Source organism: Elephas maximus, chromosome 23 (assembly GCF_024166365.1).
Source record: "Elephas maximus indicus isolate mEleMax1 chromosome 23, mEleMax1 primary haplotype, whole genome shotgun sequence".
NCBI classification, from domain to species: domain Eukaryota; kingdom Metazoa; phylum Chordata; class Mammalia; order Proboscidea; family Elephantidae; genus Elephas; species Elephas maximus.
The window spans coordinates 66,269,993-66,288,603 of NC_064841.1; the positions used below are offsets into that span (position 1 = coordinate 66,269,993).

An 18,611-nucleotide genomic window follows, 5' to 3' on the forward strand; every position below is an offset into this window, starting at 1 on the left:
TTTAACGTAGTCTTCTTTTGTGATGTTTTCTAATCTCATAAAAAACCCATTGCCATTGAGTTGATTCCGACTCATAGTGACCCTATAGGACAGAGTAGAGCTGCCCCATAGAGTTTCCAAGGAGCGCCTTGTGGATTCAAACTACCAACCTTTTGGTTAGCAGTCGAACTCTTAAGCACTGCACCAGGGTTTCCACAGTAGTCCATTAAAGCCTCTCCCATCTTCTATAAAGTACAGGCACTTCAGTGGTTATAGTTCAGTGACAGGTATTGGGTTTTGATGAACTGCTTGCTATCAGCATTTAAATATTACCAAAAAAAAAAAAACAAAAAACAGAAAAGGAGACATCTATTTATACTGTGGTTGCTTAATCTTATAATATAAATCCACAGGGTTTGGACAAGAAGGTGAATAATTTAAAATAGTGGTTTCTAAAACTTGCTACTATAGTTAAACAGTATGGGAAATCTAAAGGAGATATCTATTTTTACCGTGGCTGCTTAATTTTGTAATATGAAGCCAAAAAGTTCTGATACAGAAGGTGAATGGTTTAAAATAGTAGTTTCCACAGCTTGCTTACCATCTGAATCACCCAGGGAGGGTTGTAAATGCTCTGTCCCAGGCTTCCTTCACCTCAAATACACGAAATCACAATCTCCAAGGGTGGACTATGGGAAATGTTAGTTTAAAAAAAAAAAAAGAACACCCTTCCCCCGAAGTGATTCTTACACACCCCTCCTAGCAGTCTGCGACAACTGGTGATGAGGGTCATTGGTCTGGATGCTCAGAACTGTCTACCACCAATTACAGCTCACTGTTCACAGTCAGGACTGGTTGGTTGGGGGACAAGGGAGGAAACCAGCCATTCCACTTACATCAACAATCAACGTTCATGGAAGCAGCAGCTGAGAAATCAAAGGATGTAGTACATTGGGAAAGTCTGCTGCAAAAGACCTCTTTAAAGGTTATAAAAAGCAAAGATACTACTTTGATGACTAATGCACATCTGACCCAAACCATGGTCTCTTCAATTGTCTCATGTGCTTGTGAAAGCTGGACAATGACAAAGGAAAACAGAAGAAGAATTGACGAATTCCATGGCATTGGCGGAAGATATTGAACATACTGTGGACTGCCAGAAGAACAAACAAATCGGTCTTGGAAGAAATACAAACAGAATGCTTCTTAGAAGTGAGGGTAGCGAGACTCTGGCTCACTTACTTTGGACATGTCATCAAGAAAGACCAAAGGCTTGAAAGAGACATCATGTTTGGCAAAATAGAGGATTAACAAAAATGAAGGAAGCTTTCAATGAGATGGGTTCACACAATTGCCACAACAAAGGACTCCACACCAAGGATCATGAAGATGGCACAAGACCAGGCAGCACTTCCTTCTGTTATACATAAGGCTGCCATGAGTTGAAGCTGACTTGATGCCAAATAACAACAGCAAGAGTCATAAACACAGGCAAAATTTAAATCCGATATTGTAATTCTGACTTATAACTGCTTGTATCCATTTTCTGTTTCTGTTTTCTTATCCATTTTCTGTTTCTAAGTTTTCCTCAAATAACTTTAGAATTTTCTCCAGAAAAAAAATTACCTAAATGGAAAATATTTTAAAGACTGGAATAAAATTTTGTGTTCCGAAAAGATGACGAAAAAAATGTGTTGTGTGTGGTGTGTGTGTGTGTGTGTGTGTGTGTGTTTCCTTTTACTTTCCTACTATATTTTTCTGGTCTAGAATGTATCTTTAAAATGGCTATTCAATTTCTCCAGCGGAAGGCAGCTAAAACAAATTAACCTAGTTCTAGTAAGGAGGTTTGAAAATTGCTTTCTTACTTAATAAAAAATAGAAAATTGTTTTCGATGCTCCCCAGAGTTCCGATAACATATTGACATACACTGCATGAGGAAAATGAAAATGATCATGCAAGGAAAGGTCTTTCCAAAGCCAACAAGCTCTATTTCTGAGAATTTAAATCCCTTATTTACAACGTGTCTCTTAATCTCTGGGCTTCCACCCCTGGAAGGAATAATTAAACAAGTGTCCAGGCTTGAGAGAGTTCCGTTTCAGTTTTACACTATCTAGGATTTTTTTTTCACCTCAGGCAAATTTCATAACATATATTCAACAGCATTTTAAATTATCACGGATATCTACCTTGTCTGATACTAGTTTGTACCTTGTCTGATGCAAGGCTTCATAATTTACACTTCTCAGAAATAAGAAGTAATTAAAAAAGAAAAAATTCCTCTATTCCACAAGTGAAGTGTGAAGCTGATCTCAAGTAGTTATAATAACAATAAAAAGAACAGAAAAAAATGACACAAAGGATTTAATTTGTAGATACTGCTAACTGAAAGATAAAGAAGTACTTAGTTGTTTCAGCTAGACACAACAATTGACCTAAAAATATCCAGACTCCTGAGCCTGAAGTCCTTGATTTATCTTTTAACCCATCTTTCCCTGTCTTTCTGTTGCTTCAGTTACCAACACCTGTTAGCGTTCCTTCCTATTGACAAATCTCTCCCATGTACCTTTTCGTTTCTATTGCCATAGCCTGATACCAGCTCCTCATCCTTATAATTTTACACCTGGATTTCTCCATCGTTCTTCCTCACTGACCCCACCACTTAAACTTACCCCAGTCTTATTTCTGCTGTAGCTCAGTTTAACCTTTCTTAGATATCAGAGCTTTCCTATTTTACAATGAAGTCATTCATACTTTAATTTTTTAAACTTATCCTTTTTATCCACTTCGGTTCTGCCTTGTTGTTTTATTTACCTCCTAAACTGAAATGCCGATTCTTTACGACATTATAGGTTGCAGAACTCTTTGAGAAGATAATGCATTTATGCGTCATGTTTACCCAAAAATAAATACATATAAAAATAGCTTTGGCTGCATGCACCGTAATGCTATGATATTTAGTATATATAGGAGGCTTGCAATTATAAATTTATCAATGAGAGTAACTTTTATTATTTTAAGATTCCAGTTACTCATTTAATTGTTTTTTCTTGAACTGTTGTTCTAATATTGATATGCTTCACTCTTGCCTTTTTTTGGCAACACTTGCCTAGTACAAATTTCTTCATCTTTTTTCTATTTCATTTTATTATATTAATACGCTATATTAATATAACAGAATTACTGTCTGGTATTTTTTTAGGATGGCCCTGGTGGCACAGTGGTTAAGTTCTTGACTGGTAACTGAAAGGCCGGTGGTTCGAATCCACCAGCTAGCTGCTCCATGGGAGAAGGATATGGCAATCTACTTCCATGAAGATTACAGCCTTAGAAACACTTTGGGGGCAGTTCTACTCTGTCCTGCAGGGTCACTATGAGTAGGAATCAGCTCCATGGCAGTGGATTTACTCATTCTCAGGTCACGTCATTATTTTACTATTTGCTGATACTTAATTTTGGAGAGCAAGTATGAAGCCAGCCTGAATTCTTCCGTTTCTGAATAGGTAACTTAAAAAAAAAAACCAAAACTTAGTAAGAATAATGATGGGATAGGTTCCGTCTTTATTTTTCAAATTCAAGCAGAAGGCAGCTAAAACAAATTAACCTAGTTCAAGTGAAAAAAAAAAAAAAGAGGTTTGAAAATTACATATATAAGATGTTGGTTACTTTTTATAAATATTTCCTGGCATATGATGACTTACTTTGATCTACATATTTGGATTTTTTTTTTACCTAAAAGAAAAAACACATATCCTATTTTGTTTTAGGACATTGCTTGTGTTCCATTTGTTCTGATCTAGCTGTCAAGAAAGCCTATTTATTTTGTGCGTCGGGTCTCATTGGCTGTCTTCCATACATATCATACTCTCCCCACACAAAGTCCTCTTGTCAACGCTTTTCTTTGTACAACTGGAGATAAGTCTCACTCCTGATCTCCACATAAATGACTCACTTGGCTGCAGCATTCTGGTGTTTCTTACTTCTAATTTTCCCAATCCCCTCCCTGGAATCCCCCCTCCTATCCTGATCTCTGAGTCTGTGGGTCAATCCCTATTATCCGTGCACGTGGGCCCACGGAGAAACGGTTTTAGAATGTTTCGTTCACAGGATTGAAAGGGGATCTACTCAAATAATTAGGAGAGGCTTACCCATAAGCAAGGTAAGCACAGTGCTTACCTTGCTTCCCAGATCATTTGTCGGGAACAATTTCACATTTTTTTCACCACATCAAATATTCTGCTTTTAGGTATCGTTGGCATCTGTCTCTCTCTCAATCCTACAGCACCTTCCTACAGAATCAAAGCCTCTTTATAAAGTTACAAGCCCTGACAGGGGCGGATGACTCAGTAAGCAAGGTAAGCACAGGTGTACTTTGTGCTTACTCACTAATCTGTACTGAAATTGTTGGTAAGCACCTTATAGGATAATCTGTTTATAGGATAATCTGCCCCTGCAAAAAATTCTATTTTACCAATAGCCTGATCTCAATTTTTTAGCCAACTTCAAATTAAGTTCTACCAGTACCTCTGATTTTTATTCAACTCTCTTAGAAGGGGAGTTTTGAACTGCACCTTGATTTTGTCCAATAGTCTAGTCCCTTCTGCGCTGACTGTATTAGACGTGCTTTAAAGTTTGGAGCACAGAAATAATGGCCTTTGCCCTTTACCTGTAGAACACTCACTATATAAATTTCTTTGATTATATATTTGAAGTCTGGGTAGGAAAGCCAAAAGCAGGATTGGACTCCTGAGCTCAAAACCATGTTTTTTCTATGGGTTTGTAGTTATTTATTTTTCAGCTTTCAATTTTTACAGCATTCCTCCTTTCAGTTTTATTCTAAGAGGTGTATTTTGTCATCTGGGTTTCCAATGAACTTATTAAAGGTCAAGTTTCTAAACAGCGCGAAGGTCATAAGCCCAAGTTATTGTCTGAGCTTCTTTTATTCATGTACGAGAGAGGAGGTGATTCACAAATACTAACAAAAGGCACATTTACCTCAGAAAGCATTAAAGTATTTTATTTAAAATTATCATCTGAATCCTTTAAGAAACCAAATATATATATCTATACACACACACACACATATATATGTACCCATTGCCATCAAGTCGATTTTGACTTATACAGCTCATAGGACAGACTAGAACTGCCCCATAGGATTTCTTTTGGTTAGTAGCCAAGCTCTTAATCACTGCTCCACCAGGTCTGTCTCTCTCTCTCTATACGTATGTAAATATGGGTATGTGTACATATATATGTATATGTGTATATGTATGTATGTATATATGGAAACTCTGGTGGTGTAGTGGTTAAGTGCTACAGCTGTTAACCAAGAGGTCAGCAGTTCGAATCCACCAGGCACTCCTTGGAAACTCTACGGGGCAGTTCTACTCTGTCCTATAGGGTCGCTATGAGTCGGAATCGACTCGACGGCACTGGGTTTGGTGTATATATACATATATAAATACACACATATACATATAAAACCAAAAAAAACCTGTTGCCATCGAATCAATTCCAAACAGTAGAACTGCCCCATAGGGTTTCCAAGGAGCAGCTGGTGGATTCGAACTGCTAACCTCTTAACCACTACGCCACCATGGTTTCATGCATATAAAGACCCGTTATAATTTAGATACTACTTTTTTCCAGGAATATAACTGTTTGGAACTTATCATAAAAAAAAAAACATAAAATAAGGAGGAACCCTATATTACAAATACCTATTAGGACATTGCTTTTAATATTATTGCTTGTGAATATGAAAAACTGAAAAAAATCAATGGTTAATAATAGAGACACGGGTAAGTACGAGAGGTTATGTTTATTGTGTATAGTGCTATCCAGCCATTTACAATTTTTATGTAAAAAAAACTATATGGGGACATGAGAAAAGTACTTATAATATTAAAAAGAAAAAACTCAGTATAAAAATTGTACAACACTATGACTACAAGTACAAACCGCCATGCTCTTAGAAAGTCTACAGAAAATACATAAATACTACAATTATTTTTTGTTAGATTTGAGAACCCTGGATGTTTACTCTTTTTTTAACTATCACTTATATTACTTATTATTTTAAATTAAAAAATAAATTCAAAATTTCTTTAAAGTTTGCACACAAGCAGTTTTCGAAGTTTGAAAACTCCTTGCAAGGGCCCTTGAGGCAAGCAAGTATCATATAACATGGTAATCAAGTTCTAAAATGTTCATACCGCTATTTGGGGACAATTTATAATTGATCTCTTTAAGGTCACGGTTATAATTTGCAAACCCCAAACTAGAATATAATATAATGAGAGGACAGAACGATTAAAATAGAGAATCTTTAAATCTGGGATATAGTTTTGTTTTATATGATTGCTTCTATATTCAGATTGCTCCTACACAGTTTTTATTGAAAAATTCTGTATATTATGGTACAATGGTTAATGTGCTGGGCTGTTACCTGAAAGACTGGTGGTTCAAATCCACCCAGAGGCACCTCGAAAGAAAGACCTGATATGAACTACTTCTGGAAAAATCCGACAATGAAAACTCTGTGGCATACAGTTCTACTCTGACACGCATGGGGTCGCCACGAGCCAGAATTGACTCAAAGGCCACTGTTTTTTTGCTGTTCTTGTTCTTGCATTACCCCCAAACAGGAAGACTTGAAGCAACACTAGTTGGGAAGTAGAAGATTTTCATTCCTGAAAGTTTTAGGGAAAATACACAAAATAAATATTCATCTTGCTGTGTATGCAATTGGTTTTATATTTGTCTTTCCTGACAAATTCTGAGATTCTAGGTCCAACCCTTTTCTGCCCTGAACTTCCAACTCCTGGCGTAGTGCCTGATTTATATTAGGATACAATGGTGTGTGTGGATGCGAATTTTTCTTCACAAACTTGACGTCTACATGTGAATCTTTCCTTGGGATAAATATATATATAGCCAGGAAAAATCCCAAATTATTTCAGCAGTATTAGGGCAAATGATAAATAAGCACTTGCATGCACACATACCCACACGCGTACACTCACAACGTACTCAGGAAAGAGAACAGAAGCAAATGGAACACATTTCAAAAAAAGTCATGCCCCAAGAAGAAGGAAATGCTACTGAGACCTTCAATTCTCTATTCTCTAGACTGCAAGCAAATCACAATATTTTGAAGACTTTTTTTGTGTGTGTGTGTGTGTTTGTCCTTTCTTGAATATCTTGGAAGTCAGACCCAGAGTTAAACCTATATTACCACCCTTTCACAAGAAATAACTTGTTACAGAGACTAAAGCATGGTCACATAGTGTGACGGCACCTCAGTTCTGTCCGGTTGTCAAGTCTTCTAAAATATTAAGAAGGCCCAATGAGCTGTTCAAACTAAAAGCCTAATTTTTTCCCCTTCATTTTATCCGGTTTTAGCAGTGGCTGGGTCAAAGTACACTACAAACCAAAAAACCAAACCTGATGCTGTAGGGGCGATTGCAACTCACAGTAACCCTATAGGACAGAGTAGAACTGCCGCATACGGCTTCCAAGGAGTGCCTAATGGATTCGAACTGTCGACATTTTGGTTAGCCGCCAAGCTCTTACCCACCCAGCCACAGTACAGAAAAAAACAAACCAAACCCGTTGCCGTCGAGTCCATTCCGACTCGTAGTGACCCTAGAGCGACCTGAGACAGCACACAAAGGTCCACAAAATGAAAGCCAGTTGGGAAATACATTTTGGTCGTTGTTGTGGAGGTTAGGGAAGCCACGATTTTTATTTAAAACTGTTGAAATTTAATCCCTCAACTCATAAATCCAGTGTTCCTGCTCAGAGTAACTGCCATAGTCCACCGACTCCTTTCTCAATTTCAAGCCATATTACAGCTATGAAAACATCAATCATAATTTTTTTTAAAAAGCCAATTTTTGTTAATTTCTGACTCATATTAGTGGTCTTCTGTATCAATCATAGCCTTTTTATACATAACAGTCACTGGCGCGTCACCACCAACGAAATACGGGCCTAGTTTGATGACCAGACAAATACAGATTAAGGGCTAGTAAGACCCTCGAGGACTGAATCCGTGTGTGTCTTCTACACAACCTTAATAAAATAGTCCCTAAAAAATAATGCGTGAAACTGATTCATCCTGTAGTATTTCAAGAACCTATCCAGATCTGAGTTCAGAGTTACTACACTATCCTAAAAGAGGAGATGGGAGTCAGAGACATAACCCCTTGCTCGGAGTTCAGGTCGATACATTCCAGTCGGTCTCTTGAAGGTTCAGTGGCAAAATGGTGTTGCTCTGGGAGAGCAGCGCTCTGACCTGCTGTGTGGCAGCCACCCTAATGATAGCCGCGCAGAAGGCCAATTAATAAAATGAGGGATATTAAGCAAACAGCAATCCGTAGCAGCACGGGAATGGATGGGAGGAGGAGGCAAGGCCATAATCCTTCTGGAAACCTGCTGGAGCGGACTCCCCCCCACCCCCCCAACACCTGCCTGTCTGCCCTGAGGTTCACCCAAGCTGCAGGCTGGGTGCGGAGGGGTCAGTGCAGCAGCTACCGTGATGTGCAGCCACCTCATTCCCAACTAACCACCTGCAAGCCCCCCAACACCTGCTGGATGCCAGGAGGAGGGGGCAGCAGGCCGGAGATCTGGCCGACCCCGACTTCCAGCATCCTGCCCGCTTCAAAGGCCAGGAAAAGTGCATCTGGCTGCAGGCGCCAAACCACGCGCCCGGCAGGGGAGGGGAGGGCGCAAGGCGGGCCCCGGCGCCCCTTCCCCGCCTGGGGGCGAGCCCCCTTCTGCCCTGCGACGAGGTGGTGGCGCCCCTTCCCCTCGCACGCGCCGGGCCCTCTCCCCCAGCGCCTTTCGCGCCCCCCTCTCGCCTCCCTCGGCCCAACCCCGGCGAGAGGCGAGCCAAAGCGCGCCCCGGGCCTCCTGCGCTGAGCACCGCGGCCCGGCGAACCGCGGCCTCCCCGGGCGCAGCGGCAATAACCAACCTGTAACCCTAACGCTGAGAACGGTCACGGTGACCGCGGGGTGCGGCGGCGGCGGCCTCGGGCGGCGGGGCGGGACAAGCGTGGCGGGCAGGCTCGGTCAAAGGCGCGGCCCCCACACCCCGGCGGAGGCGCGGGCACCTTACCTATGTCAGCTGCCGTCATCGCGCGCTCGACCCCGGCCAGGGACCGCGGCTCTGCTTGAATTTTAGTAATTAATAGGGCTACAGTGCTAGCACTGGGGCGGCTGCGGGGTGCTTGGGATCGAGAATTTTAAGGGTTTACTTTATTTTATTATTTTATATATTTTTGAGTTGGCTGTGCTGCAGGAGCTGCGATGATGCTGTGAGTTGAAGGGAGGAAACCAGAGACGAGGCTGCTCTGCAGTTGGTGGGGACCTGGAGGGCCGGTACCAGCAGGTTCCTTCTCGCTGGCTGCCACGGGCAATCAGTCTCACAGCCACAGCTGGGATCTATTATGGGCGCGAGCTCGTGGTCTCTGCCGTGTTCACAAGATGCAGCCGTGTGCACTGGAGTCGGGCAGACGTGGGATCCAAGCAATGCCGCTGCCTGGATGCAATCAAACCCTCCGTGTGCGCGCGCGCCTGTGCGCGATCTTGTGTTACTGTACGCAGTATCTGAAGATGTGCACTAGTTTCGTCCTGAGGATGAAATTGCTAAATAGTGAAAACATCACACTAATGATAAATAGTCGTCTAAATATGTTTAAATTTTCCATTAAAATGTTTTTTCTGTGGATGAGGCTGAATGTCCATTCACAAACTGACGCTACCCAAACCAACCAAAGCAAACCCGCGGATTCCGACTCAGAGTAGAACTCCTCCATAGGGTTTCCAAGTAGCGGCTTAGTGGATTCGAACTGCCGACGTTTTGGCTAGCAACTGTGCCACCAATTCATAATCCCACAGAAAGCTGCAACTAGTGTTTCCTGGGGCTTCTGATGGAGCAGGTTTCAAGAAATCTGGGCTCCCTGCACTATCCTTAGGCCCAGTGGACAACCTCACAGTCGCATGCTCAGAAAGATTTACTGTGGGATTGGTGTCTTGCCCTATAGTCAGGTGTTAAAACCACCGAAGAACCCTTGACGGTGATTTAGAGATCTTTTACACAGACATATACATAAATGGTGAGGGAAAACTAAATGAGCTTCCTTTAAAAGTGAAATCAGAACCTCCAACCAAAAAACTATTTTCTGTCACAAAATGTTACCTTCCAAGGAATAAAAGCAAAAACACACACACACTAAAACATCTTTGAAAATGTATTTTCTGGCTCTGGATTTTTAATTGTTATCATTTTAAATCCAACTATTCACAATCCATTCCCCTATTAATACTTTAGGTCATTTGTAGGAAATTGAAAAATAACTGGCATTTCATGAAATATACAACTTGATGATTTTTTTTTTTCTTCAGATTTGGAAGATTTCTAGAAGACCAATTTCATAAAAAGCTAAGTTTTAAACAAACGATGAAACTACATGGAAATATTCTTCATGACACAAAATGGAAAGTCATTTAAATAATAGTTATATGCCAATTTCTTTAGGAAAACTATTTAATCATCTTAAGGCACTGCTTTTCATTGTTCGATTTAAATACTAGTTTATTTTGATTTGTATCTTAAATGAAATATGGTTGCATATCATCCTTTGGAATCCATCAAGTTAGAATCACCAGTTAGAGAGAAATATTTGAGGATCAAGATATTTACAAAGCTTTGACTAAAGTGATAAAGGCAGCAATTAAAATACGCTGTTTTCACTCATCTCAGCACCAGCCCTTACCAAACAGGTATTTATTTCAGACTCTTTTCTGTCAAAGTCTGAATTAACTTTAAAGCATCTAAAACTCATGCATAAGAGCCAAACAAACCCATGGCTGGTGGAGACACAGTCTTTGTGAATCCATGAGCTTCAAGGAAGCAGCCTTGGAGAAGCTCAGTACACATTCCTCCTGGAATCTGTAGGAACTCATTGTACGTGGGTGTAGACAGTCATCCCAAATGGCAGATAATTATGTCCCAAAATCACATTACCCCTTCTACCTGCTCATCATCCCATCTACTTTCTTATCACTAAAATTAGGGAGGAGGGCCCAGGTATGGTCAAGCATCTTTTCAGGACCAACAGGCTCTGGAGTTATAATCATTGCTATAATCTAGTAATTCAAAGGTGTGTTTTCTTTGGCTTGAAAGTATTTTTGAAAACTCAAGATCAATTATCAACATTTGAAAAACAGGAGATTCTTAATTTAGGTCAGGCCTGCGTTTCTGCGAGGCGAAGAGCTGGAGGTATAATGGCCGCCTCCTTTAAACCGGCCTACCATTTGCTCCATTCCCCCTCAGTCAGCTTCAGCAACAGGCCCCAGAAGACTTTTAAGTGCATGATCCCATACAGTTAAATCTGTATTAAACAATGTGAGATTGAGGAAGGGATGTTGTTAAACAGAGAGAAAACTGTCCAGCTACAAAGATGACTTCACAAAATAGAGTAAAACCAGGCCAATGTACAACCAAGCCAGTAAAATATGGCCTAGAGAAAGTTGTGTTCATAAACTGACAAGTCCTTCAGAATGGAAGTAACTATGGAATGTAAGACAGTAAGAATTTTATGAAAACAGGGCTTTTGTTTCTCTCTAATTTATCTGTTCTTCTTGGTTATTTTCACTTAAGTTAGTATCCTGTTTGACACCATAGTGCATTACTGAGTAAACAATAACAATGCTAAAAGAGAAAATTATAAAAACCATGAGGGAAATGCTACATACTCTATGAGAATATATATGTACTGAGTTCTACTGTGGATTCTGTTAGATTAGATTTACAGGTGAATTACACTTTGGTAACTACCCAAAACTCTCCAAATTTTTTGAGACTCTTAAAATTAGTTTTAATCTGTACATACTTGCTTTTATTGTGTGATCTTAGGGCTAACATATGGCCCACTTAGTGCCAAATATCGATGTGCTCGAACTTTCCCTGTTAAGAGATATTTGGGGGAAGAAAAAGAAAGGTCCAGAAGACCCATTTAAAAAATATAAACAGGTTAAACAGGGCACTCTAGGGCTCGCTAATCCACTAACACAGATTGGCATATACAAAATTCATTCTATGCAGAAGAGACACATTTTGATAATGGAAAGCTTGGGGTAGGTTTAACACTGTTTGCTTCCTGGACCTCCACAGTGAGAAGCATAAAATGATTGCTTGTCTCTGGGGAAAGGGAAGAGATACCAAGAGGAAAAAGCACTTAGCCATGCGCCCCCAAAGGCCTCCTTCACCTTACTTCATCCTGTCTCAGATCTTGAGAAGGAAACAAATGTGCTAAGTTTCCAATGAGGAAAGATCTTTTGGTTTGGTGGTCATCACATGCAGGCAATATTCTGGATGGAAAACTTCACTAATTCCTTGTCTTCTCATGAGTCAGCATTTTCAGGTGACCACAAACACTTCCACTGTGGCTTGCTCTATTCTAATATAAGCATTAGATGATTTCGGAAAATGTCTCACATCTTACTTTTCCCTTAAGGCAATGCTTACCAACTTCCTTTGATAATAAGGGTAATCTGGGCATCTTAAATGTTTCCATGAAGATTTTGGTTAAGTATGTCCGGAGCGAGACATGAAACTATGGAAAATCTGTCTTGATTAAAAAAAAAAAAAAAAAAACACCTTTGAGCAGCAGGATACCAGCAGTTGGTACATATTCACAGGCATCCATTTCCTAATAGACCAGAGTGGACTTGCCCACTCCCTTCCCTCTGCTGCAAGTCCTGTGTACTTTCATTGCCATATGGACCTGGGACCAGTTCTGGACATCATCATATGGACACTCGGCTAGCTCTGGAATCCTTACACATGGTTTAAGTTCTAGTTTTGTTATGTGAAGCACCAAAACCGTGCCAGTGCATCTATGGGGTAAAAGACCAGCTGAAGAATCAATGTGAGGTCTTTGCAAGGTTGTCATAGGGCAGTTTATGTTCACAGTAGTTCCTACTTGCAGCGAAATTAGCCGCAGATAGGAGATAGGCTCAGCATAACCTTCAACAGCAAATAAATGAAGGTAGGGTAAAAGCATGGAAAAAAAAGATGATATTAAACCCAAAAAGACAGAAACTCTTAAGCTAGGCAGAAACATATTAGAACAAGAATTGATTCCTTTTATGGAAAATACACTGCCTATGATTTTTTTTTTTTTTTTTGATATAGGGGGAGGGGGAACAGAGAACAAACAAATAATATGTTGTAGAAGGAAGTATGGTCTTCACACTTACATATATTAAAGATTAATTGGAATTTTTTCCTAGCTCACATTTTATTTCAGAGGAAACCTGGGTTTAGAAGAAGAAGAAGGAAAAAAGACTGTGAAATCAAGGGTAAAAAGAAATACCAATTAAACAGTCTTTCTGGGAGCAAAACAGAGGTCTCTTTGTGCTGAATGGCAGCTGAGCCAATCACCCAAAGGAACCAGAGGACTTCTGAAAACTAAGGTCACATTTCAAATAAATCACTCAGCAACAAAATGGAGCAGATTCTGACGATTTGATAAAAGCTGCTATCAGCTACAAGTAAATCTTCCAGAACCCAGTTCTGAAAGTACCCTCAAAGATCTCATTTGTTGTATAAAATATCTTAATATGTTCATCAATACCAGGGGCTCATAGCCACTTGGGTTGATGTGCTGGGTCCTCCCACAAGGCAAGCCACTCAGAAAGGTAGAAGTGCTAGCTGAGGGCAAGGGAATCTAGAATGGTTGACAGAGAAGAGAGGTGATGAGTATCACTTACAGACTTGGGCCCAAGTGTAGCAAAGAGGGTTGTCGTTCATCTCACCAACGCTCCTCTTGTAAAATGACCAGATTTGGAAATTAACCAGAATGCCTGGATGGAATGAACTGAGTAGCACCTGAGAAACAAAGGGTGTACTGTGCTCAGCACTGCTCATGCCACACACACTGTATCCTCCTTAATAGTCTAGGACACCCATTTCCCAGCTGCTATAAAGATTACTACTAACTTCTCATAACTGGCCCTTCTTCAGAAAATTGTCCTCTTCAGAATGACTTTTGCTTCACTTAGGAAGGTATAACCTCACCCTCACCCATGATGCAGTCTGCAGCCAGGGTTAAGTGGACGTGGTTGTATGTAAAGCTGGCCCTCTTGACTCAATGTGGACCAACTCTGTGATATAATTCATGTTTCAGAGCTCCTCGTAAGTCTGGGCTGGAGCGGACTCCATCCGAGACCACATCCTTCTTTCCCTTTCCCTGTCCTATCCTGGTTTCCTCACTCTCTTTCTCTCCAGAATACTCCTTCAATAAATCCTGTGCACCTAATCCTTGTCTCAGGCTCTGCTTCTCGGAAACAAATCTAAGACAACTTTATATTCTGTAGTTCATTTTCTAAGGAGTTGTTTTTGTTTCCAGTAATCTTGCTAAATATTAGCCTTGCAAATTCTAAAAAAATTAATGTAGACTCTTTTTAGATTTTCTACATACCTAATTATTCTTACTCTGAAAATAGCAGTTTTCCTTTCCCTTTCTTAATGGATGCTTTTTTTTCTTTCCCTTGTTTTTCCGTGCTGGCCAGGGACTTTGGTGAATTTGGACACAGATGTTGTTCTGAATCTCATAGGGAAAGCATCCAATCATTAATCACTAAGTATAGCATTTGCTATAGGTTTTTTGGTCAATAAACTTTATTAGATAAGGTTACTTCTATTCCTAATTTACTAAGAGTTTTTTTTTAATCTTAAATGACTTTTGTTTTTTTTTAAAAATACACTTCTCTGCATCAGTTGAGATAAACGTGATATTTATCCTTCTTACTATTAATTGTGTGACTGACAACTTTCTGATGTTAAACATTCCTGGGGAAAAATCAACCTGGGCATGGTATCGTTATTGATATTATTTTTTTAATAATATTTTGTTGTGTTTTCCATGAAAGTTTACACAGAAAATTAGGTTCCCTTTGAACAATTCCTACAGAAATTGTTGGTTGTGCTGTCTTATTAATTTTTTACATATCGCTGCAGTCATTTTGTAAATACTTTATTTAGGATTTGCACGTGTATAGCCGAACGCTGACCATTCCACTCCCCCCACCCCAATCCCCACCCCACATCATCCTCATAATGTCTGATTTTATGAGACAGATTTTAGTCTCAAGGGCATAATAGTTTTATAAAATGAAGTGGGAACATTCCCTTTTTATTCTTTGGAAGACTATGTAAAATTGAAATAATTTGTTCCTTAATAGTTTGTAAAGCTAGAAAATGAAGTCAGCTGGGGCCAATTATTTCTTGTGTATGGAAAGATTTTTGTTATTAAATCAACTTCTTTAATGATTTGAGCATTATTGAGATTTTGTGCTTCTTCTGGAGTCAGATTTTGTACATAGTACTTTTCTAAGACTCTTTTTGCTTCTCCTAGCTTTTCAAAATTATTGCCATAAAACCAAACCCACTGCGGTCGAGTCGATTCTGACTCATAGCGACCCTACAGGACAGAGTAGAACTGCCCCATAGAGTTTCCAAGGAGCACCTGGTGGATTTGAACTGCGACCCTTTGGTTAGCAACCACAGCACTTAACGACTACGCCACCAGGGTTTCATAAAGTTGATCATAACATCCTCTCCTTAGCTTTTTAATGCTTCCAGCATCTCTAAATTAGGGCTCCTTTTCCTGTTTCTGATATTATTTGGACGTTTTTTCTTTTTGCTTTTGATCTTGCCAGAGATTTGTTGATTTACTCTTCTTTTCAAAGAACCAATTTCTGGATTTGCTGATCCTCTTTGTGCATTTCTTTTATTTTGCTGACTACTGTTCTTATATAATCTTTTTTTTTTTTACTTTTTGAGATTATTCTCCTATTGCTTTAATAACTTCATTAGATATATTCTTAGCTCATTGATCATTGCCTTTTTTTGGTTTTTAATATTTGTATTTAATGCTAAGAAATTCTCTCTAGTTTTTGTTTATTGACATCTCACAAAGTTGACATACAGCATATTATTGTTCAGTTCAAAATATTTTCACATTTCCATTCTGCTTTTCAATCATGTGTCATATAGAACTATGTTTCTTTCTTTTTTTTTTCCACTTGGTGGAACATCACACAGCTTTAGTCTTTAATTGTTTACAACGGGATCACAGATCCTTGAGGGTGATGGCCATAAGTAAATATAGAAATATCCACCCCAAAGGGCTGCAGCTTGGCACTTGTCACACGGGCGCCCTCCCCTCCTGGCAGGATAGACTTCTCAGGTTCTCTGGATCATGGGACCTTTCAATGGAGCTGTGAGCAGATTCCTAGAGAACGTTCCACTCGGGTCACTGCCTCCACTCTAGCTTTGGCTAAGCCAGTGGAAGGACCCTATTGTCCAATCACCGTCGTGTACCCAGAACCTTTACAGCTGCACTGCTGCCCCTGCTGTGTCTCCTGACTACCCGCTTCCCCAACTGCTTCCTCCTGCTGTCAAAGCCCTGGTGCCTTCCCATCGCTGGCAGAGTAGAAGAAATCTGCAAACAGTCTCTGGGGAGGAAAGCCTTTCTCCTGGCTCTGAGAGCACTTTTCCACAAGACACCGCCAACTCCAACTTCTCAGGACATGCTGGGAAGCTGCAGATGCAGTGTCAAACCTCCCCAAGGGTAATTCTAGGAAATGAGAAGAAACTGCCAGGCCCAGGGATGTCCTCCCTGTACACAGAGACAACATATGAACCTAAGCAAAGACCCTTGCCTTCTCCAGCTCCAAGGGATGCCAGGAGCAGAGAAGTTGAGGCCGAGAGGCGGGCCACCTCAGAGGCAAATCTGCACCTCAGGGGAAGTACTCTTCCAGGAGAAGCCTGTGGGCACTCCCAGGCCATTTCACTACAAACTGTTATGTTTTAATCCTTTATTAGAAACCATGCAAACTTTAATACAAAAAATACTAGTGCAATAAGAATTTCCATGTCAATGCAATTCCTGGGATTTCCTATCACTGCAGCCCTTCCAGACCAGGTTGAGCTGGGACAACCTTCTGTAGGCTAGCCTCAGTCTCATGCCTTTATTTTAAATTTCCAAACAGGATTCCCCACTATCCATGTGAGTTCTGGACACCTCTGGCTCCCCTAGTGAGGACCTGAGTGTCCCAAGCCTACAAGTGCAGGCCTGGAGGATTTTGAAGTCCTTGGCCTTCCACTATTCCCCCAACCCTGGACTTGTATGCCCCACCAGATCCCGGGGAACAAGACAGAGATGCCAAAACCAGCCTGTTGGTTAGAAGAGAAGCAGCATACATACACAATGCCAACACAACCATTCCACAGTGACCAGCACCCAGTGCTCCACCTTGTTCACTGGGCCACTGCCCCACATCAGCCCCTTCTCTGCCCATCCATCTCCAGGGCCCAGGCTGCCCAAGCAGGACTGCCCACAAGGGCGTGGGCATTTCCAACCCCCAAGGCCGGACATCCTCCTGGGTGGAGGCTTACGGATCTCCCCTCCCTCTTTCTTTCAACACCTACTGAGGACTTTCATTTAGATATGGCCCCAACCTGGAAAACTACTCCACCAGTTTTTAGGTTATTAGAAACAAATGAAATAAAAGATAGAATGAGTAAAAGAAAGTGTTGACAGCTGCAGGGCCAGGAGCATGGACCCCTAACTAACTTGGGGTGGGACAGCAAGGAGGGGGCTGGCCCCACCAGCATGGTGGGTGTCCTTGCGGGGCCCATGGGAGAGGCAGTGGCTTAGTGGGCTCCTGGGGAGGCAGGCAGCGCACTCATTACCCAGATCCACCTCTGTTCTTCCTCCAGGTGGACCCAGGGACTGGGAGGGCATGGAAGTTTCTCTTGGGTTCAGTTCAAAACACCAAACAAATAAAAACTGGAACCCAGTTCCCCGCTTCCAGACCCCACAAAATCCCAACTTAGCCTCACCCATCTCTCACCACCTCCAGCCTCTTCTGGGGTGCAGTGGAGCAGAGCGGGAAAACGAGCAAAGCGTGTTAGAGCTATTTCTTAATTTCTAAACGTGATGATTTTTAAAAATTTTACTATTTTGTTATTATCTTCTATTTCAATTTTATTAGGATCAGAGAACATGTTCTAAAGTATATCAGTCTTTGAGATCTATTGAGTCATGTTTTCTGGTCCAGGATAGCATCATCTCTATTACTATTTCATGTAGATTTGAAAAGAATATGTATCTTGCATTGCTGACATTATTTAGTACAGTTGTTCATGTAGTTCAAACATTTCCATGTTTACTCAATTTTGTTTGTTTGATTTATCAGTTTCTGAAAGAGTTGTGCTAAAATATCCCACGATGATTGAGGGTCTGTTTATTTCTGTCAATTTTGCCTTATATAATATGAGGCTATGTTACAAAGATGCATACAAATTGGATATTGCTAAATTTTCCTGATGAAATAAAACTTTTGTCATTCCAAAGTGACTTTATCTATAGTGATGCTTTTTGTTTTAAAGTGATATTAATATAGCTACACCTGTGCTCTTCTGTTACATATTTTTCATTCTTTTAAAATTTTACTTTCTAGTCTTTTCCTTTAAACTTCTTCCTTTCCCTTTTTTTTACATTTAAACCTTTTACTTTCAAACTTTTTGTATCCTAATTTTTGTTATGCATCT

General features: G+C 40.5%; 1 protein-coding gene across 3 annotated transcripts in view; it reads right to left on the reverse strand.

The window, feature by feature from the left end:
- NALCN (sodium leak channel, non-selective) overlaps positions 1–9,031 on the reverse strand; it is a 406,966-nt gene extending 397,935 nt beyond the window's left edge. For all 3 annotated transcript variants that reach the window (XM_049867215.1, XM_049867216.1, XM_049867214.1), the window contains exon 1: positions 8,959–9,031. The gene's annotated coding sequence lies outside the window, so the exon portion shown is untranslated. The remainder of the gene's footprint in view (positions 1–8,958) is intronic.
- Between the last annotated feature and the right edge of the window lie 9,580 nt (positions 9,032–18,611).